Source organism: Epinephelus lanceolatus, chromosome 23 (genome assembly GCF_041903045.1).
Source record: "Epinephelus lanceolatus isolate andai-2023 chromosome 23, ASM4190304v1, whole genome shotgun sequence".
NCBI classification, from domain to species: Eukaryota; Metazoa; Chordata; class Actinopteri; order Perciformes; family Serranidae; genus Epinephelus; species Epinephelus lanceolatus.
The window spans coordinates 28,160,150-28,182,086 of NC_135756.1; the positions used below are offsets into that span (position 1 = coordinate 28,160,150).

General features: G+C 41.1%; 1 protein-coding gene across 12 annotated transcripts in view; it reads left to right on the top strand.

Moving 5' to 3' along the window:
• Positions 1–21,937, top strand: part of LOC117249124 (NXPE family member 3-like) — a 41,192-nt gene that overhangs the window by 233 nt on the left and 19,022 nt on the right. For 5 of the 12 annotated variants that reach the window (XM_078165167.1, XM_078165166.1, XM_078165175.1 and 2 more), the window contains exon 2: positions 18,368–18,456. The exons of 1 other annotated variant lie outside the window; for it this stretch is intronic. The gene's annotated coding sequence lies outside the window, so the exon portion shown is untranslated. Of the gene's footprint in view, positions 1–4,417; positions 4,846–18,352; positions 18,457–21,937 lie in introns of those variants that run through there. 6 more of the 12 variants (XM_078165171.1, XM_078165173.1, XM_078165170.1 and 3 more) reach the window with 4 other exon arrangements.

Here is a 21,937-nt window from a genome sequence, read left to right on the forward strand (position 1 = left end):
GGCATTAGTTTGTATTTAGGACCAGAAACCTTCAGGGAAGCAACACCTAATGCTTTTTATCAGTAGCTGTGGCTTGCTTATCTGCTGTCAAGCGATGAACTTGGAAAGGCGTCCAGCTGAACACATTTCTTGTTCTGCTGCAGTGAGAGCCGTCAGTAGCTTTCTAACACAGCTGGCAGGAATGCTGTTCTGACATAGAAGATCCAGCAGTCACAATATTCAGACAGGTATATTGACGCTATCACTACATTGTTGTCTCATCTGATGATAAGTAACACTGATGTCCCAGGCCTGTTTGCTTGGAGTGCTGGTTGTGATTCATTTTGGTAGAACACAAGGAAAAACATTTTACTCAAAGTAGATTGCTTTCTGATTGAAGTTCATTTCACTACCAGTACACCAGCTTTTATATTATGTATGTTCCAACGACTGATATTCACCACAAATGGGAACTGCCCATTGGTCCGACAGCCCATTGTTCCGACCATATTAAACTCATTGTTCCGAAGTCCCGTTGTTCCAAAATCATCATGAAGCCCTGTGGTTAAGGTCTGGTTAGGTTTAGGCACAAAAACCACTTGGTTAGGGTCAGGAAAAGATCATGGTGTGGGTTAAAATGAAAAAGAAAGTGACAAACACATAAGCTGTGAGCCTGCTTCGCCTCAAGCCTTTCCCAGCTGACCCAAAGCCGGTCGCGGCGCACCATCAAGGTAGCAATACGCCCGCCGGGAGCCGTTCAGCACTGTGGACCGTCAGACTAATGGGATGTCGGACCAATGACATGGACCCCACCAAACAGGTTAAGCCTCGTATCACCATTTAGATCAGCAGCCCCAGAAGTTGATGAAACAGCCATCTCCAGAAAAAGGTGAGGAAAAAAATAAGGATTGTTGCACTGGGTTAAGGCACTGTGTAGGTAGTTATAAAAAAATCAGGTGCCTTTCATGGATAGGGTACATAAGCCTACTTTACACTACATGGTTCAAGTGACCCAATTCCGATTTTTTCCTCTCAAGTGGCACAGATCGAATAAGCGAATAAGCGAAAAAACACACCGGGCTACACAGCCTCTCTACCTGAGCAGCTGAAGCTGCGGCTCGCACCCTCAACACACACACACACAGACGCAACTGTGAGAAATAAATATATGAGGTGTACGCTGCTTTTCTATCTTTTCTTCCTTTTCTTTTTTTTTTTCTGTCAGCGACATACACTCCTAATGCAGGACGGGTTGTTTTTATTGACTGAGTTAATTATTAAGCCATAGTGATGCGCGGATTGGCTCTGATAGCACCCGAATCAGCATGTACCTATCAATCATCCAGCCGCACCCGTCTGCAGCTGCACGGACATTCCCACCGCTCTGTGTAGGCTAAGTTACCTTTTAAATTATGTGGAGCAGCGCCAGCTTTCTAGGTGATTTATTCTTTAACGATTAACTTCAAATATTTAAAGTTAGTCCTTAAAATTGCTTTCAGTAATGTAAACATTTTCATGCGTGCAGTAATGTCGCTGTAGCAAATACCGTGGGACATTTACACAGTGGTCAAGAGTGCTGGACCGGAAGTGTCGCACAAAAAAACAGAAGCTGGCTGCGTTCTGTTTTGCCTCCATGTCTCCGTGAAAAATAAGGTGAGTAACATGTAAACAGCAGTCAGGAAAAATCGGATATAAGCAACAAATTGGAATTGGGCATCAAGACATGGTAGTGTAAAGGCAGCCATAGTCACATAAAGATGAAATACGTTGACTGGCCAGCTCACTTAACGTAAAGTCCATGGTACAGGCAAGCAGTCCAAAAATGCACCTGAGGCACTGTAGTTACTAATCCTTTATCAATTCATGGATAAACCAATGTGTTTTGACTAAAGAGACTTCATTAGGGTGTAAGATGCATTGGCAATAGGTGTCTCATGTAAGGGTCATGTGACCTGTTAGACAAAAACCACATTGAAAGAAATTGCAAATGACAATGAAGTAAATGTATACTATCAGTAATTCACATATCTATTAACAAGTCGCTACATAATACCCCAGTTTGGTGTCTAAAAATCAAGTGGAAAAACAGTGAAGACCTGCTAAATCAAATCCTGTTGTGTGTTTGTTGGTGTCGAACAGTAGTCTGCACTTATCTACACCTTGGCAGGTGACTCAGCCAGGTAACACACAATTCACCATCCCTCCACCTCCTGATGACAAAGTCAGTTCATAAACTACATTAATTTAGAAACGCTGACATGATTGCCTGACATCAGCTAGAAGTGTCAAACTCCATTTCCAGTCAGCTCAGTGAAGTGGGCCAGATCCATGCAAATAGTCATGGTTTGCAGAAATGTATAATGGCAACATTTTCTTCCGGAAATTAGGCTGCAAGAAGACAACTTCAGTTTATATTTTTACCTTAATTAACCTCTTTTTGTGGCCTAGTCTGGCCAGGCGTGCAGTATCATGATAAACAGCTATTCATGAACACTTAGCAAAAAAATAATATCACACATACAGCAGTTTCTTAACAACTACAAACTTCAGTAATGAAGCTGCAGCACCAATTGATTATCCTACTGATTTCTTACTGAATGTTTCCCAAAAGAGGCTGGAAAACATTGTAAAGTGCAGAAACTGAGCCAAATAAAAGCAAGTAAAAGCTAAAATTCTGACTCCAAACATGGTGTATAATCTCTGGCTTCCAGCTTTGGCAGTACACTACTGAGCACTCCGAGAGCCTTTGAGAAAGAAAACACTTCATCTGAGGAAGGCCCCTTTTGGCTCAAGGGAAATAGCCCAGATCTGTCGAGTAATAACTCAGCTACTGCAGAGATCCTTTATACTGTTCCACATTTACAACCAAATTAAGCTGAGCAAAGTCAAACCTGCAGTCTGGTAATCAAACTGCGTTTCAAGTTAAGTGTGTTTAGCTTGGAATCATCCGAGACTTTACACGTAACACTGTCATCATCTCTGACAGCTGTGACTTGGGTGTTTTTGTAAGGGTAGAATGTGTGTGTGTGTGTGTGTGTGTGTGTGTGTGTGTGTGTGAGGGGGGAGGGAAAGTATAGCGAAATCAGCTGCATGAGCCAGTGCAACAAAAGGTATCTATAATGTTCTGTCCATCTCCAGTTACAGTACCTGTACATTCTGTACAATCCAATACTACAGGAGCTCTGACTACAGCCTCACAATAAAGTCAACACCTCCCTGACCTCCCTGTCCAGCAGATGGCAGACTGAGAGGAGTGATCATTGACAAGTGAATGCAGCGTCACATTCTTGATAACATCATCACATACGCAACCTCTGTGATGTCTGGAAATGTCTGATTGCAAAACACTACAGATACAGAAAATCTATAGAATATGAATTTAAGATTTAAGGTTCAAAATGTGGCAACAAGTTTAAAGATGAAATAAAGTCCACTGCTGCTGAAATGAAATCATAACAAAAGTCTCTCTAAATAAGGAAAAGATGGCAGAATAATGAAGAGTAAGGAGCTCATAAGTCAATTTTGATGGGAACTTGTCCTCAGGGTTATCCTAACTGTCTTCTATGGAAGATTTTAAATGGCTAAATCAAAACAAATCCAATCAAGAGAAAGTAAAATAAATGCACATTGTTCATTGTTATATGCATGTTGTTTTTATGTTTGCAATTATTGTCGTAATTCAATAAAAATGTGTTAAAGGACGATTATTATGTAATTCTCTTTGTAATAAATGACTAAATTGTTCTTCTTTGAGACATGAATTGTCCATGTCACATTAAAATTAAATCTAAGGCAGAGTGAAAAGATGCACTGCATTTTAGTATTGCTATGGAGGACTTTCCATCCATCAATCCATTTTATCCAGGTTGCAGGGGCAGCAGGCTAAGCAAAGCACCCCAGACGTCGATCTCCCCAGCAACACCTTCCAACTCCTCCTTGGGGACCCCAATGCATTCCCAGGAATATATGAGATATGTAATCCCTCCAGCGTGTTCAAGGTCTGCCCCAGGGCCTCCTACCAATGGGACATGCCCAGTCTCTCAGAACACCAGTTATTAACACCTCCTGTTAATTACTGTCCCACAAATGATGTTATGCCCTTTACCTAAAGTTAAAAAGTTTAGGTACAGTTACAGAAGTTAGGTTTGGTCAAGTGAGGTTATAATGGTTAAGATTAGGGAACAAAAACATGGTGAGGACATACTTTAAAATAACCCAAAGTTGAAATGGTTCCAAACACAGTTTCTGAACAAGTTAGTTTTGGTGTCACTCCCTCTTGGCTTTAGCTCTTGGTTTACTTTACGCACTTCTATTTGTCTTCTCGTGCACTGAGCTGAACTGCCAATAAGAGGTATTTCATTCACCAACAGGCTCCATTTGCAGATTCAACATGTTGAATTGGCCCAAAAAAAAGCCAACGGACGCCAACAAGGGGACGAGGGTGGCGGATGTTCACCAACAGCCCAACTTTAACCGACCAACGGCTTGGTGTGTCAGGGCCTTTCAACTACAAGAAAGAGAGGCTGTGGTCTTTGGTTGTGGTCTTGCTTAATGGTTGATCAATCAAAGGAATTTCTGGAGTGGCTGGATTTTGTTTACTTCTTATGATTGAATGAATTAAGGATTTTGTAAGGAGTTCAAGTTTTAGCAAGCAATGTTCCTTACAATAGCAAGGCGTCGCTTGCCCCTCCTCCTTTTTTGTTGTATTTCATCAGGCACCAGAAGAAGTGGTCACAGTTCTATCTGGCAGCCTGAGATAAAGACTGATCGTCAACCATGAAGGCCAGAGCTTGTAAAAGAGAGTTCAGCATCATCTTCCTCTTGCTGGTTGTGTCTGTCTTAATTATTCTGCTACGAAACATGAAGGTGAGAACCTGACTTTGGTGGGACTGCTTGAAGGGGGACCCTAATATCAGTAATGTCTTCACTGCAAGTAAATCTTATTTGAGTTTAAAGTATTTTCTCTCTTAATCCTGCATCTTGACTAACTGACAGCAGCAGCTTCTATAGTTAAAGGTTAAGGCTGGCATTGTTCTAAACCTTTGTGACAAGACCAACCTACTGGTTCCCATTCATTCCTACTGAAGACATAAATTTTAACAAATAGATCACAAATGTAGTATTTTGAAAAGCCAAGTCATGGCCACAAAATGTTGGGCACTGAAGAGATGACTAAATGCGATTTCAGTTGGACGATAAATTACTCTTTAAATATGACTTTTGACTCTAAAAAATATCCATGTGTGTTACTGTCATCATTTTTGTTGTGTTCAAAGCTTAATATTCCTACTGAATCATTAACTTTAACCTCCACTGTGATTTGTCATGATTAATCAGGGGAAATTAGTTAGAGTTGTTGTCTAACTTCTCTCATCAGTTTGTGAAAATACTGAGGGTCTTTGGTAAGGGTATGAGGAACACACACACATTTGAAACAGGGGAGGTTGTGTGTCATCCATCCATCCATCCATCCATTTTCATCTGCGTCTCGGGGGGAGCAGGTTGAGGAGAGTCCTCCAGATGCCCCTCTCAGCAGCAAAGCTTTCCAGCACCTCCTGGGAGGATCCCAAGGCGTTCCCAGGCCAGATGAGATATATAGGAAAGCAGTAACTTAGTCCATAGGGACTTCAGTTGGGAATCAGAGGGTCGCCGCTCAAGTCCCCATGCGGACCAAATATGGAGTGTAGATTGGTAGCTGGAGTGGTGCCAGTTTGCTTCCTAGGCACTGCTGAGGTACCCTTGATCAAGGCACCAAACCCCCAACTGCTCAGGGTGCCTGTCCATGGGCAGCCCACCCACTCTAACCTCTCTCCATGTAATGCATGTATAGGTCCTGTTTGTGCATGTGTGTGTATTCAGGCCTGTGTGTACATGACAACAGCGTGAAAAGACTGAATTTCCCTTTAGGGGTTAATAGATATTGTATATATTCTTCTAATCGTGTCCAGAAAACCTCTAACAGGAGGTGCCCAGGAAGAATCCTGATCAGATGCCCCAGCTACCTCAACTGACCCCTTTGAACATGAAGGAGCAGCTGCACTACACCGAGCTCCCTTTGGATGTCCGACCTCCTTACCCTATCTCTAAGGCTGAGCCCAGCCACCCCACGAATCAAACTAATTTTGGTCGCTTGTATCCACGATCTCATTCTTTCTGTCACTAGTCAGAGTTCATGACCAGAGGGTGAGGGTTGGGACATAGATGGACCAGTAAATCAAATGCTTTGCCTTCCAGCTCAGCTCCCTTTTCACCACGACAGTCCAGTGCACTGCCTGCAACACTGCAGAGGCTGCACCAAACCGCTGATCCATCTCGCTCATTTATGAACAAGATACTTGAACTCCTTCGCTTGAGGCAGTAATCAACTGGTTTGCGACAGAGAACCATGGCCTCAGATTTGGAGGTGCTGACTCTCTGACTGCTTTACACTTGGCTGCAACCGCACCAGTGCATGCTGGAGGTTCCCAAACTGCACCCCTTTCTCCCCCTGGCTGTGCCTCAAGATCTGGCTGTGACTGTCACAAACATAATCGGTAACAAGGGACAACCCTGACGGAGGCCAACACCCACCGAGAACGTGTTTAACTTTGCGCTGAATGTGTGGACGGAGTTCTCACTTGTGTCATACAGGGACTGGATGGCTTGTAACAGTGAGCGTACCCCGTAGTCCCGCAGTACCCCCCACAAGACTCCCCAAGGGATGCAATCGAAAGCCTTCTCTAAGTCCACAAAACACATTTAGACTGGATGGGCGACTCCCACGACACCTCCAGCAGCCTCTCAAGGGTAAAGAGCTGGTCCACTGTTCCACGGCCAGGACAAAATCCACATTGCTCCTCAAAAATCCAAGGTTCGACAATCTGTTGGAGCCTCCTTTCCAGCACCCTGGAGTAAACTTTTTGCGGGAGGCTGAGCAGTGTGATACCCCGATAGTTGAAGCACACCCTCCGGTCTCCTTTTTTGAAAATGGGAACCACCATCCCAATCTGCCACTCCTCAGGCACCATACCCAACACTGAAAAGGTGTGTCAGCTGACAGCCCAATAGTGTCCAGAGCCTTCAGCATCTCAGGGCGAATCTCATCGACACCCGGCGTCTTGCCGCTGGGGAGCTTTTTGACTAACTCAGCAACCTCAAAGTGCTCCTTTCACCGCTTGACGATATCCCCAGTTGGAGTATTATTTTAGCCCGAATTAGCCCAAATTAAAATTGAAAGGAAAAATAGAAAACAAAGACAGAAAACATCAATCTTTTATTGTATTTCAGTGCTCAGAATAATAAGGCCACCGGTAGATGTTAAAAAGAAAAACAAAAACCCTGAAAAACAGAAATTGGACATTGAAATGACAAACTAATATTGTAAATTGAGTATTTGAAAATTAAGAGTAAAATTTGGAAAGTAGAAATGCTTAAATGTAAATGCCCAAATTGAAAAATGAAAACATATTGTATATAATCTGAAAGAATTTGAAAGACTCAATAAATTATTAAAATACAAGTCATGTTTTTTCAGGGTGGGGCTGGAGGAGGGAATCTGCCTGCAGCAGTGTGAAATACAGCACACTTAAGGCTGCAGACTGCTCCTGCTGCTGGTTGGAAACCAAGCTTTGGTGTTTTAAAGATTCCTAAACTCACACAATAACACAAACAACCGATTGCGGCAGTGGTAGACCAGCAGGTTCACATGTTCACTGAAGTAAAATTATTGTTTTTGTCAATGGAGTCTGTTCTTTGAAAAAAGGATAGATAAACTTCACTTTTAGTTCAGTTTCCCATTGGAAAGGGCTGTCTGTTTGGGAGGAACTGGATACATGAGACTTGAATTATACTGCACCAGTTGTGTGAGATTTTGAAAACCGATGTTTTGATATAGTTCTTCTCTTTGTAAACCTGAACTATGACTTCAGTTCATCAAGATGTTTTTCTGTTTTTGGATTCTTCGTTCAGTCGAGGCATACAAGGAAAACAAAGTTGTTCTTTTTTTCACAAATTCAGTGTAACACAGGGTGAGCAATCAAAATACAAATGGTCATTTGGGGGGTGAAGTATTCCCTCAAAGGAATACTTTGCAGATTTTCAACCGGCTTTGTATCATAACAATGCTAAACTTTTTCCGGATATTTTCAGACGAAAAGCAATGCACCCAAATTCGTACATATCCCAGGTATTTTGAAAGGCTGCGATCACGTGACTAATGCGCTGATGGCAGTAATAAGGATGCAGTCTCAAGCATTTGTAAGGAGGCAGGTTGGGATGGTGGATGGGTCACAAAAAGCCAGACTTTCACCTGGGACTTTTCCCTGGAGTCATGTGTTCGGACCTCTCTGAACTTGGATTCATTTTACAGAATGTCCTCACCATTTTTCCCCCCTAAAACCTAACCTCCATAACTTTACATTAACTACATAACTGTACGTTAAAGGGATAGTGCACCCAAAAATGAAAATTCAGCCATTATCTACTCACCCATATGCCGATGGAGGCCCTGGTGAAGTTTTAGAGTCCTCACATCCCTTGCAGAGATCGGCGGGGGGAGCAGCTAGCACACCTAATGGCAGATGGCGCCCCAGACTTACGTCTAAGAACACAAAATTGAATCCACAAAGTATCTCCATGCTGCTCATCCATAGTGATCCAAGTGTGCTGCAGCCCCGACAGAAAAAGTTGTTTCGAAAAACGTCATATGAACTCTGTTTTTAGCCTCACTGTAGCCTGTAGCTCTGACTGCTTCTCTGTGCACCGCGCTCACGTGTGTGCGCTCAGTCTCGTCAGTACCGATGTCCAGATTCTCAAATGCAGGTATCGCCAATTCCCAGTCTGAGCAGCAAAGACCTTCCTCATCCGTTGGCATTGCTTTGCATTTGAAACAACTACACCACCAGGTTTCCAGTGCTTGACTCCGGTATTCTGCGGCTGGCTGAGGGTTAGGCTCATGAGCTGCAGCGGCTGCTTAGTCCAGTACCCTGAGTTCCGTCCAATTTCAAAGTCTTCAGACATGTTGGGCTGTCCTTTGCTAAAAGACCGTAGTGCAGATTACCTTTTAGCTACTGTGGTTACTGTTGTCTCCCCCTGCGGTGCACGTGTCACGTGATGTAAACACGGGTGAGCAAAGCTCATGCTTTCGCTGGTCTCGTGCGAGCGTGCACACGTGAACGCAGAGCACAGAGAAGCAGTCAGAGCTACAGGCGTTTTTCGAAACAACTTTTTATGTCAGGGCTGCAGCACACTTGGATCACTACGGATGAGGAGTATGGAGATACTTTGTGGATTCAATTTTGTGTTCTTGGACGTTAGTCTGGGGCGCCATCTGCCATTAAGGCCCGAACATACTCAGGCGTACTATAGGCGGAGCAGACTCCGCAAGAAATGTCCGCAGTCATGCGCAGTTCGGCATTGTAGTTTTCTGTAAAAATGTCTGTGAAAAATCTCCGGGATGTGAAAAATACATGCCGTGCAGTCACTGGTGCACGGAGCGGAGTCCGCGCGGTCAAAAAATCTGAGCTTTCGCACACAGGGCTTGCGGACGTCCACTTTGAGTCCGCACGGACCTCCGCGGAGTCCGTTCTGCGTACGTTCTGTAATCCCTATAGTCATATGGGCAGGTACATTATCTTTAATTGTCAGTGCCTGCAGTTCTGAGATCGGTGGAGCAGAGCTGCCCGCTGAAATGGAGGTGAATGGTACAGCCCCTTCTCTCCCTCAAAACTAATCAAATACACCATCAAATGACTCCAAAACGCTCTAGTGGAAAACACATGGCTTGCGCATTCCCCACGCTATGAAATAATAATGTATAATTAGGTAACATTACGACACATGAAGCAAATACTCGGAACTACTTTCTTGAGTAAACCACTGGGCGGAGTGACACAGTGCGCAGCTGAGACAGTAGGCCCGTTTCCACTGAAGAAGTTCCTGGTACTATTTGGGGGTCAGGAACTACTACAGGAACGTCCTCTCGCTCGGCCCTCTCAACCACCGTGTCTCCACTGAGAGAGCAGAGTAGGAGGAAGGTTCCTATAAAGTAACCGGGCTCTGGATGTGACGTAATCGTTGTGTGACCATTTTGACTGGGGCGACATAGGGGCGTAGGGACGCCATTAGTTGTTAGTCCTTAGCGGTGTCTGTAATACTCAGTAACTCAATAAACGGTCCGTAAAAAATTTTTTTCCAGCAGATGTCTTAGTTCAAACATGATTGAGCTAACTGGAGTAGTTTCATGTCGTATCCAACAACGGGAGGCTTTAAACAGATGACGTCCTGATGTTAGCTTTGCTGCTGTTGTGAGCTGTCCCTGTCAGCGGCAGCCACTGATGCTTTCTTTCTAAACTGAATAAATACCACACATAGCGACACAAAACTGCTTTGCTAGCTCAATCATGTTGTAACTAAGATATCTGCTGGAAAAAATATTTTTTTCTCGGACCATTTATTGAGTTACTGAAGCTATGAACGAGCTAACCTTCGTCTGCTGAGTTTTAAAAATGCCGGCTATTTTGCCGCTTTCTGTTGACGTCACATCCCGTCTTGAGTATATCCAATCAGCACCAGGTAAACCCCAAGCCCCAGCCAGGAGTTTTTCGGGGCCGTTCTGAGTACCTACTCCAAGGCAGGGACTTGTTTAGCCCCTGTAAAAGTTCCGGAACTCCATTCCCAACTGCAGTGGAGACACGCACCAACGGCCCCGGCCCCGTAAAATTACCCCGAAGATCCTGTGGTGGAAATGGGCCTAGTGCCGTTGTTATTGCTTGTAGCCATTTGCGGTATCGTCAGCTGGATGCACCAGAAGGTTTGAGGAAAGTTTTATGTTTTTGTAAATCATGGTTTACACATGTATTGTAAAAGGTTGTGGTAACAAGCCGAAGACATGGAGCAAAGTGAAGTTTCACGTAGTTCCAACCAAAAGTACGGACAGGATGAAACAATGGCTATTTGTGCTGGACATCGACCCCAACGTGCCTGTGGAAATGGTCCGGAAAATGTTTGTGTGCTCCTGCCATTTTTTACCGGAGGACTACGCTGAAAGGATGGAGCACAGAAGCTCAGGAATGGTTCAAACTCCTTTCTTGAGAGACACTGCCATACCATCTGTCGGCATCACTAAACAAGCAGACGTGGTAAGTGATCGTTGTGATTTTGCTCAGCGATCTCTCTGCTGTAACGTTACCTCCATGTTGAGTAACATTAGCCTACAACCCAAGCATGGTAAGTAAGGCTAAAATGCAAATGTTGTTGTGGTTATGTTATGGATAAGTGCTTGCCCAGAGCATATAGTAAAGTGACTGGCATTACTTCTCATTGCTGGGAATAAACAGACTGCTAGGGAACATTTTATGTTGTTGTTCCTTCAGGAGTTGTGTTGATTTATGAGTGTGGAGTTAGCATGTTCTCCCCATGTTCCGGTGATTATTTTGAGGCGTACTCTATATTTACATTGCACAGGTGTACCTAATAAAGTGGCCAGTAAGCCCCACATTTACACCACCGGCTCTGGGTCTCCCCTCAGCCCCTGGTTGCTCTGCAGCCTCAACCTCTCTTCTTGCTCTCTCTTCTTCCAAAACCTGTAAATCTTCCTCTGTATATTCTGGCTTCTTCTCAACAAACTTGTTGTTTTAATGACGGGAGTAACTGCACTAAACATAATATCGTAATATTACATTATTATTTCATAGCGTGGTGAATGTGTAAGCTGCAAGTTGTCCACAAGAGCATTTTGGAGTAATTTGATGGTGTATTTAATTAGTTTTATTTATTTATTTTTTTTTTTTTACTTTATTTTTAGATTTTTGTTATAAAGGAACATAAATCTAACAGACAGGTCACCATGGGTAATACAATACAATTCTTGTGTTATCAGTAGTCAAATATGTTAAGGGTTACTTTTCTCAGTAGTCCTGTAAAGATGGAGATTTATACAAAGGAATCATGGACCCGGCATCAATTTGGTGGGGACTGAGTCCAAAACATCCCAATCTCAGTTATTGTTGGCATTCACAGAAATTTAAAATGTCCAATGTCTTGTCACCTTTTTCTTACAGATCTGCTTGCAACTCTAGTGTAAGCCCTTTGAGCAACTCAGTCCAGGGTACAACAAAATAAAATACAATAAATAAATAAATATAAAATAAAATACAATTATATATTCACTGGGTATACAGCATATATAAAAACAATTTAAATATGGTGGTACAATTAGACCACATGTGTAAAGACAAGGGTGAAAATAGAGGCAATACCCTGTTACATGTATAATGACCATTTTGACCAATACCTACGGAATTTCTCTTTGTTAAGTCTTAAAGAAAAGGCCAGTTTCTCCATGTCTCTCCACTCTCCTATTGTTGGTGGGTCCTTATCTAGCCATTTCTTAGTCAATGCTTTTTTACTAGCTACAAGCAATATCTTAAGAAGATACTTGTCCTGAGCACTTAATTCGGGTGGTATATTACCTAAATATATAGTGCCAAAACTATGATCGATCTCAAGACCCAGTATTAATTTTATTTGTAATACTATCTCTAGCCAATAGGTTTGTATCGCTGGGCAATTCCAAAATATGTGGAAATGATCAGCCATTAAGTTGTTACATTGTCTCCAGCAAATCCCACATTCTGGTCTACCATTCTGTAAATATTTTATTCTTAGAGTAATAAAGAATCTAATAATGTTCTTCCAAGCAAACTCTCGCCATTGGCCAGAGCTGGAGGTGGAGGATTGTATTTTGCATATATTTAACCATTCTTCCTCTGTTAGAGTTATGTTTGATTCCTTCTCCCATTTGGTTTTAACATATAAGGTTGAATGGTTCTTTGCGGATTGTAAACATGAATATATTCTTGATACCAGTCTTTTGTGAGTGTTACCCTTATAAGCATCTCTAAAGATGTTAATAATACTCGATTCTATTTCCTCAGTTGTTTTAATATTTTTATCAAAATGATGTCTAAGCTGCAAATATCTGTAATAATCCCGTTTGTCCAAGCCGTAAGTGTCTTTAAAATATTGAAAACTTTCCAAGCCTCTGTTGTTTGAGATCACACAGTATGATGTTATGCCTTTCCAAACCCATTGCTTAAATTTTGAATCTAGCTTTGCTGGCATAAAATCTTTATCGTATGCCACCCATCTTAACAAACGAGTATTTCCCTCCAGTTTTAGATTTTTACATTCTTTAAACCAAATATTGAGGGGGACCATGGTCCAATAGCTTAACTTATCTGAATGTATGGATTTAGACATTTTATCTCCCAGTATGGATTGAAGGGGGGTATCCAACTGACTTAATTCTATGTCTTTCCATTTTGCATCATATTTATTATTGCACCAGCAGACTAGGTATCTTAATTGTGCTGCTTTGAAGTAATCTTCTAAGCAGGGAAGAGACATTCCCCCCTCTTCTTTTGCTAACTGTAGCGTTTTAAAGCGCACCCTAGGCTTCTGACCTTTCCATATAAACCTGGAAATTAATCGATTCCATTCATTGAACTGTTTCATTGGTATCTCTACTGGTAGGGACTGAAAAAGGAACAGCAATCGTGGGAGAACGTTCATCTTTATAATCTCTATTCGATTATACATATTTAGTGTTAGGGGTGCCCACCTGTCCATATCAGTTTTTATTTCCTTTGTAGCAGTGTCATAATTTTCTTTATAGATATTAATCAGTTTCTTTGGTATATTGATACCGAGGTATTTGATCATGTTGGCTTTCCATTTAAAATTGTACTTTTTACACGTGTTCTCATCTGGTGAATAGTTATAGGAAAGGATTTGGGTTTTATGTATGTTCAACTTATATCCTGAATAAAAACCAAACTGTTCAAGGCATGACATAAGTTTAGGGAGGCTGGATTCTGGGTTGGAGAGGGTCACAAAAACGTCATCTGCGTACAGACATATTTTATGCTCAGTCTCGTTGATTGAGATTCCTGTTATTTCAACATCTTCCCTAATTATCTGAGCAAGTGGCTCTATGAATATTGCGAAAAAGGTGGGACTTAAGGGACAGCCTTGACGGCAACCCCTTTCTAGAGTAATTACTCCTGATAGACTGCCATTCAATTTAATCTGAGCTGTTGGTGAGTCATATAAGGATTTGATACATCCTATGAATTCCTCCCTGAAGCCAAAACGTTGTAGAACCAAATATAAGAAGTCCCATCGTACTGAATCGAAAGCCTTTTCTGCGTCTAGGCTGATTGCCAGAGACTTTGACTTATTTTTATTCATGTTTTCAACCAAGTAGAGAGCACGTCTTACATTATCCTGCGTCTGTCTGTTTTTAATAAATCCCGCTTGGTCTGCGTCTATCAATTGAGGAATGATGTTCTCTAACCTTTTTGCCATTATTGAGGCAAATAACCTGTAATCTATATTTAAAACTGAGATAGGTCTGTAAGAGCTGCAATCCGTCCTGTCCTTACCTGTTTTTGGGATCACAGATATTATAGCCTGTTTCCAAGAAATTGGGGTCTCTCCCCCTGCAAGAACATCGTTGAAACATTTTTGAAGAATGGGTATCAGAGAGTCTCTAAATGACTTGTACCATTCTGCTGGAAAACCATCTCCTCCCACTACCTTGTTTGTTTTCTGTCTGGATATGGCACTCTCTATTTCTGCTTTTGTGATTTCCTGCATTACCTGTTTGTTTTGTTCTACACCTATCGATGGTAAATCAAGTGATTCCAAGAAGTTTTTTGAAAGGTTGAAAGTTCTGCTGCTTTGGGTTGAGAGTATAATTCTTTGTAGTATTTTTCAAAAGACTGTTGTATTTCATCTAGTGTATAGCACATTGCATTGGTGTTGGGATTTTTTATTTTAAAAATTGACCTCTCAGTTTGTTGTCTGCGCAGTTTCCATGCCAGCATTTTTTTTAGCTCTATGCCCTGTTTCATAGTACCTTTTGTTTAATATATTTAAGTTTGGTCTCCACTTGTTTGTGAAGTATTTTATGTAATTTCTGTTTTGTTACTTTAATTTGTTCTAATACTTCGGACTCATTTAGCTCCGCATGCTTTTGTTCCAGTGTTCTAAGTTTGTTTGACAGATCATTCAATTGTTTCTGCATTTCTTTTTTTTTTTTTATTGAGGACCATATTATAATTTTTCCTCTCAGTACCGCTTTAGCAGCGTCCCATAGAACACTTGGTGATATGTCCTCATTATTGTTAAATTCCAGGTATTCTGCAATTTCCTTTTTGATATATTCTTCACATCGATGGTCATTCAGAAGGCTTGTATTAAGTCTCCAAACAGTGTTCTTGGGTTGAACATCCAAATGAAGCCTCAAACACACTCCAGCAAGGTCAGATACATCTTTAACCCCTATACTGCAATCTATAATTCTATGCCTCTCTGAGTTGAACATAAAAAAATAATCAATCCTCGAGTGAACAGCATGGGGATGGGAGAAGAAAGTAAACTGTTTCACTGAGGGGTTGAATTCCCTTCATATATCAGTCAAACCCATCTCTTTAAGCATTTTTCTTACATATATTGACTCTGGGTTCATTCTTTTTGTGGGGTTTGTGGAGTCTAAGGTGGTATGCAGCTGTACATTCCAGTCCCCTCCACATATAAGAGTGCCAGAAACCTCTGTAGCCATTATATCGAATATTTTTTTAATTAGCATTTTGTCTAGTCCTGGCGGTCTGTAAATATTAAATAATGTAACTTCCTTAGAGTCGAGAGTCCCTTTCACCAGGACATAACGTCCCTCTTTATCAACAATTTGTGAAGAGAACTGAAACGCCACTTTGTTCGAAATCAATATTGCAACTCCCCTTGCGTGGCTTTTAGTATAAGAAGAGTAAAAAGTATTTCTAAAGTTTTTCAATTTTTCGTGTTCAGCTCTTACCAGGTGAGTTTCTTGCCAGAAAATTATGTGTTGATTTTCTCTTTTCATCTTGGCTATTAGCTTGCTTCTTTTTATTGGATTTTGTAACCCATTAACATTAAGTGAGATTACTCTATATTCCTGTTGAGACATTTGTCATCATCTACTGTCGACATCATCTCAATGCAAACCCATGGGGACCTCAACATTTTAACATAACTATGTACAGTAACATCAAACAAAAAAAACAAGAACATACACTCAGAAAGACCGACTTCCATAGTTGAGGTTTCTTTCTTAAATGAGACCTCAGTTGGGAAGGGAAGCCTTCGTTCTTTGAAGGGCCTTCCCAGTGCAGGCTGATATATATCTATACTGATACAATTCAGTGCACCTGTTCGTTAGGGCAATATTTTTTTAAAAGCCCCAGACATTAAGGTCTATTACTTGAACTGTGTGGGCTTTAACTTAACATCCCAATCAGGTAACAATATCTATTTGTTTCAATACCAGATACTAAAACAGCAATAAATGTTCAGTTTGTTTCTCCACCCGTATGTAATTATTTTCGGTCTGTTCATTTGTGAAAGTTAGTCTTATCACGGGGGGGAGTTCAGTCATATGCTAATTTACCCTAAGGAGAGGTCAGACTGTGTCTCCGGTGTCCTGGCGGTATTCCTGAAGCTTTCGTTGGGTTCTCTCTTGATATGTATCTCAGTTCCGTGACGTTTTCCTGTTCACCGTCTCCCAGGAGATTTTTTTCAGCTTTTCCAGAGGTGTTGTAGTGGTGTGATCTTCATCACCGCTGCTCTCCGCCATCAAGCCCCTCTTCCTCAGATCCTCCCTTGCCTCAGCTGCACTGTTATAAATGATGGGGCCACTGTCGAAAAATACGCGGAGTTTTGCCGGTGGTGGAGTCTGGAAGCGGAGGCCCTTTTCTTTCAGCAGCTTTCTTATAGGCGCATATGCCTTCCTCTTCCTCTGCGTCTCCACGGGGTAGTCCTGGTCGAAATACACTCTATTCCCGTTCAGATGAACTTCTCTTTTCTTCCAGGCAGAGCGGAGCACCAACTCTTTAGTCTTGTATTCCAGGAAATAAATCACAATTGAACGGGGGTTAGCGTTTTGTGGTGGTTTGGGGCCAAGTGCCCAGTGGCAGCATTGTATGCCAAGTTCAGTGTCGGGGAGAGACAACTCTGACTTGATGAAATTGTCGATAAACTCCTGCATGTTGTCTCCCTCTGAATCCTCGGGGATCCCGTATAACCGTATGTTGTTTCTTCTCGAGCGTGCTTCAAGGTCGAGTAGTTTTGCTTGGAGGTTTTCTTGGGTATGAAAGACTTGGCTTAACACCTCTTTAGCTTCGGTGCTCCACTCCTCCTCTTCTTTCTGATTTCTGGGATGATTTGCCTCTCGTCTTTCTTGTTGTATCCCCGTCCATGTTTATTCATAAACTTCAAACCGTATTGAACTGGATATATTTGGGGAATTGATAGACCTGTCTGGGAGCTCTGCTTCTACCCTGCCACTAGCCCTGACGCCATACCGGAAGTTCCGTATTTAATTAGTTTTGAGGGAGAGAAGGGGCTGTACCGTTCACCTCCATTCTGTGCGCTAAGCAGCGGGCAGCTCTGCTCCACCGATCTCAGAACAGCAGGCACTGACAATTAAAGGTAATGTACCTACCCATATGACTATAGGGATTACGGCAATAGGCAAATTTGCCAAAATGTCAAACTATCCCTTTAAGGATATAACGTCATTCATGGGGAACAAAGTTGTAGCATATTATACAAACTTTTTGATAGGATGTCATACAAACTGCTCTATGAGAATACGTTGTCCATCTTGCCAGTGCCCAGAGTTCCTGGCTCATCTCCCAACTATAATATGCTGGATGACACAGTTTTCACAGGCTCTAGGGTTGTTGCACGAACTTCATATTGTACTTTTGAATGTGGATCAACAGAGACCTGCATCTACCTCTCTCTCAAACTCAGACCGAAATCCAAACAGTAAAACTAGGCAATGCTGATCAAATATAAAATGTTTTCAGAAACATATTTTAACTTCATGTTTAACTGTTATACAACAAATTGTTTGGTTCTAGCCTGCCACCATATTGCTTTCTGTTTTCAACTGGCATTAAGTCACCCACCAGCGGGATCATTTGTTGGTCCGGTGTGGTGCAGTGCATTCTGGTAGTTGTGGGTTTTCTACCTCTTGCCACAGTAGTCCTTTTCCTCTGTTTTCTCTGGTATGTAGCACCAATTTCAAAGTTATTGTGTCTTTCTACTGCATAAACAGCCCAGTTTTATGAAAAAAAACCCCACTATCTCCAGCTGTGAAATATGTCTTTAATGTATACATTAAAAATACACATATAACAAAGTGTACTGTATTTCCTTTTAATTTAGACATTTTAAATTGTCCATACTTCACAAGCATATAATCTATCAGAAAATCCTATGAGACTGGAAGTACAGTGAGAAAGTAATGAAAATTTTAAGGCTTCCACAGTGATGTTAACTGTGACAGATATTCATGCTGCAGGGCTGTCTGTGGTCCCCACCCTCAGATTCATCACCAGGAAGTCAGACAATAAAGAGCAGGATCACACTACGTTTTGACTCTCTGCTAAGGTAAGACATGTGATATGCTTAAACTAAATATATTTGAAGTTTTAAATTAAAAGTTGCCACTAACTAATTCTGCTCCACTACATTTCAGAGAGTAATATTGTACTTTGGAGTTCATTAAATGAACTTGCCTGAGGTTAGCTGAAACTTGAAAAACCTGAAAAAGATTTACGTACAGTTAAAATCATATTTTCAGTTTATGAAATCATGCATTGAAAACTTAATGTACTAAGTAAAAGTACAAAGGTATTTGGCATCAAATTCATCATGATATGCTTAGATGGGTATATTTGAAGTAGGACAGGCATTTGTATACTGGGTTGTGTCTGTACTGTATATTGTTTTGACTCACCAATAGTCAAAAACCCTCAAAGATATTCACTTAAACAAAGAAGACTCCAACTGACTCATTTTCTGACAAATTTATTCATCAACTCCATCTGTCATTGATCAGCTTTCAGTAATGGTCCTGTTGGAAGACCTACATACGATGAATGTATGCTCAGGTGCTTCCACAATGGCCATCACTTTATGATGGGATCAGGTGAAGGAGATAGGCATCAAAGTGTGTTAAGTTGTGGCCTTATCTGCCCTGACTGTGTCAGTTTTCGATTACAGAGCACACTTTTGTGTTTCTGACCCTGAGCATGTAAAAGGATATGAGATATGGACTGTGGGTGTGAAAGTATATGTCCCTTTTGTGTTTGTTTTTTCCCATTCCATTCCTTCCTCATTCCTTAAACTCCCACATGATACCAATAGTCTTCTGTTGTCTTTTTTTTTTTACAGTTAAACACATTAGGATAGCAGATATTGATTTCAAATGTCCCCTGAAATACACCTACTTCTCTGTATTTTCAGTACTTCAGTATTTCAGAATAAGTTCATGTCTTGCTCTGTCCCCCCGGTCCAGGGCTGAATATTAAATCCCAGTGTGCGTACTGACACACTTTGTGTAACAGGGTCTGGCTAGTGTGTGATTCCGTATATCAGTCATCAGTGATGGAAGTGGTGAAGTACCTGAAAGCCATACTTAAAAGTAAATGAACAGATATTTTAACAGAAAATGACTTTGGTAGAAGCTCAATTTACTCAGTTAGAATTATACTTGAATAAAAGTCTTAAAGGATCTGATATTTATTGTACTTGAATATCAAAAGTAATTTCATGATATTAAATGTGCTTAAGTATTGAATGTACACATTAAAATGGAGCTTGCATTAGAAAAATGAGGTCTGGGTCTGATGTTCAAATGTATTAAATTTTGGAACCAAACAGTGCAGAAAAACATTGAAGATGACAATTCCAACTAATTTTGGGAGGCCCATTCATTTGATGATATTATGAGATTGCCAGAGATCGAAAAATCTGACAGGACAATGGCGCTTAGACAAGATTTGTGGTAAAAGTATGGTCCAGTTTCCTGTTTTAATAATGGTGCAGGGACAGGAATGAGCTGTTTAATTAGAGCGCTACGATATGAGGCATCAAGGTTATTGCTGACACTGTGTCATTAACCTGAGGACATTTGTGTTTTGTTAACTGCTCCGACTTGAATTGCTGTGCAAATGATATGCTTCAACTGTTCAAAATAGATCAAGCAATGGCAAAGACATGAAATTACTTTAAATAGCTTTGGGTGGGGACAAGATCAATAGTTTGCATGCCAAAGTAATCTGCAAATTTGAATAGTTGATGAAATATCCATGATTGATCTTAAACTGATGTCATATATTTTTTGCAGATCACGTAAGATCTAACAAAGTGGTGTTTAATGTTTTCCCTCCATTCGGTAATGGAAGTATGGTCGCTGTGGGAGATTTTTCTCCAGTTGCCTCCAGTAAAAGGGAAGCCATTGTATGTTGACGAAGTAGATGTTAACGTGTGGTGTAACGTATTTAAAATAGTCAGCTAAACACTGTTAGGCAGAATGATGCTGTGTTTGCACTGCGTGAGAAAGGACACATTGAAAAGGAACACCACTGTAAACAAGTGACGTAGATTTGTTAAAATGCATGAAACTTGTGAAGACAGTTTATCTTTGTACACACTTCCAACAAATGCTCAAGTTAGTAATCATAATCTGGAGCCATTACTGAAAACATCTCAAGAATTAATAGGAATAAGAAAGCAGGGAAACATCATACTAAAGTGTGTGTTACATGTTAAGTTGAAAAGCTGCTTCCTTGAGAAAATGCAAGTGTAATATTAAATAAAAACGTGGATGTGATCGCTGGACCTATTAATGGGGTATGTGGCAGAGGGACACATACATATGGTGATATTTTCTTTAAAAACAATGTATGTTCAATTTGATGACAAGTTGGCGCAGAGGACAAAACAATGTGCATATCCCCACAGCCATTTAGTGATCGCTACACCTACTGTTTCACAAGAGGAAAGGGTCACTGGTAAAGGTGACTTGGACTTGGACAGTACATTAAATACAAGGAATTGCTATTGATGGAGTTGCAGGACAGGCATATGTAGCATTAAGCCTGTTTCAAGTTTATCAGGATCACATATTTAAGACTTTGAAGACGAGGCCATCAGTTGTGAAGAAGAAACATGATAAAAGTGCATGCTGTGGTTTTCCTGTGGAAACTACACAGACAATTTGACTCACTATGTGTTAGATTCAAGCATGTGTTCACAGCATTTGCCCTATTTTCCAATCTACTTTTGTCTAAATGAGTGATAGGATGTTCAGTATTTGACATTTCTCCAGTACAAAGCTCAGGCTGACCTGCCTGCAGCCCATGAGCGCATGCTATATTAAATAATAGGGCACTCAGACAGCATCAAACAACGTCAAAATAGATCCACTAAAAGTGCTTTTTTTTTCACGCGGATAGGCTCGGATTGTTAGTATAATTATCCGACAACATAACGGAAAGGAGAAATGAATGTCTGTGCTTAGCTGGATTCGGACATGCTCCTCTGCCTGTTGCAATTTTTACCTCCGCCAAGAGGTTATGTTTTTGCCGGAGTTGGTCTGATTGTCTGCAAAATAACTCAAAAAGTTATGAACGGATTTTGATGAAATTTTCAGGAAAGGTGGATAATGGGACAAGGGACAGATGATAACATTTTGGTGGTGATCGGTTGAAGTAAAGTGGATAAAATAATAAAATAACTCTAAATAGCACTCTGTATTCACCGAGTTTTACAATAGACTCATTCCATGACCAGACGTGCGCCACCGGTTGGCAGTGGCGAGTAGGCCTACTTGGGCTCATCTGGAATACATAAAGTGTATCGTCTGACTGAATGGGGGTTTTCCTGACTCAGTGACACAGTATGTACAAGACGCTGCTGTTGATTAAAACTGCCCCCCAACTTGATGTTTTGGTCATGCACGTAACGTTAGTGATTGACATTACATTAGCGGTTAGTGAAAGTTAGCCAACGTTAGCGATTAGCTAACATTAGCGATTACATTTAAGACATCTTCAGCTGGTACTATAGCCAGCACATTTTTAAA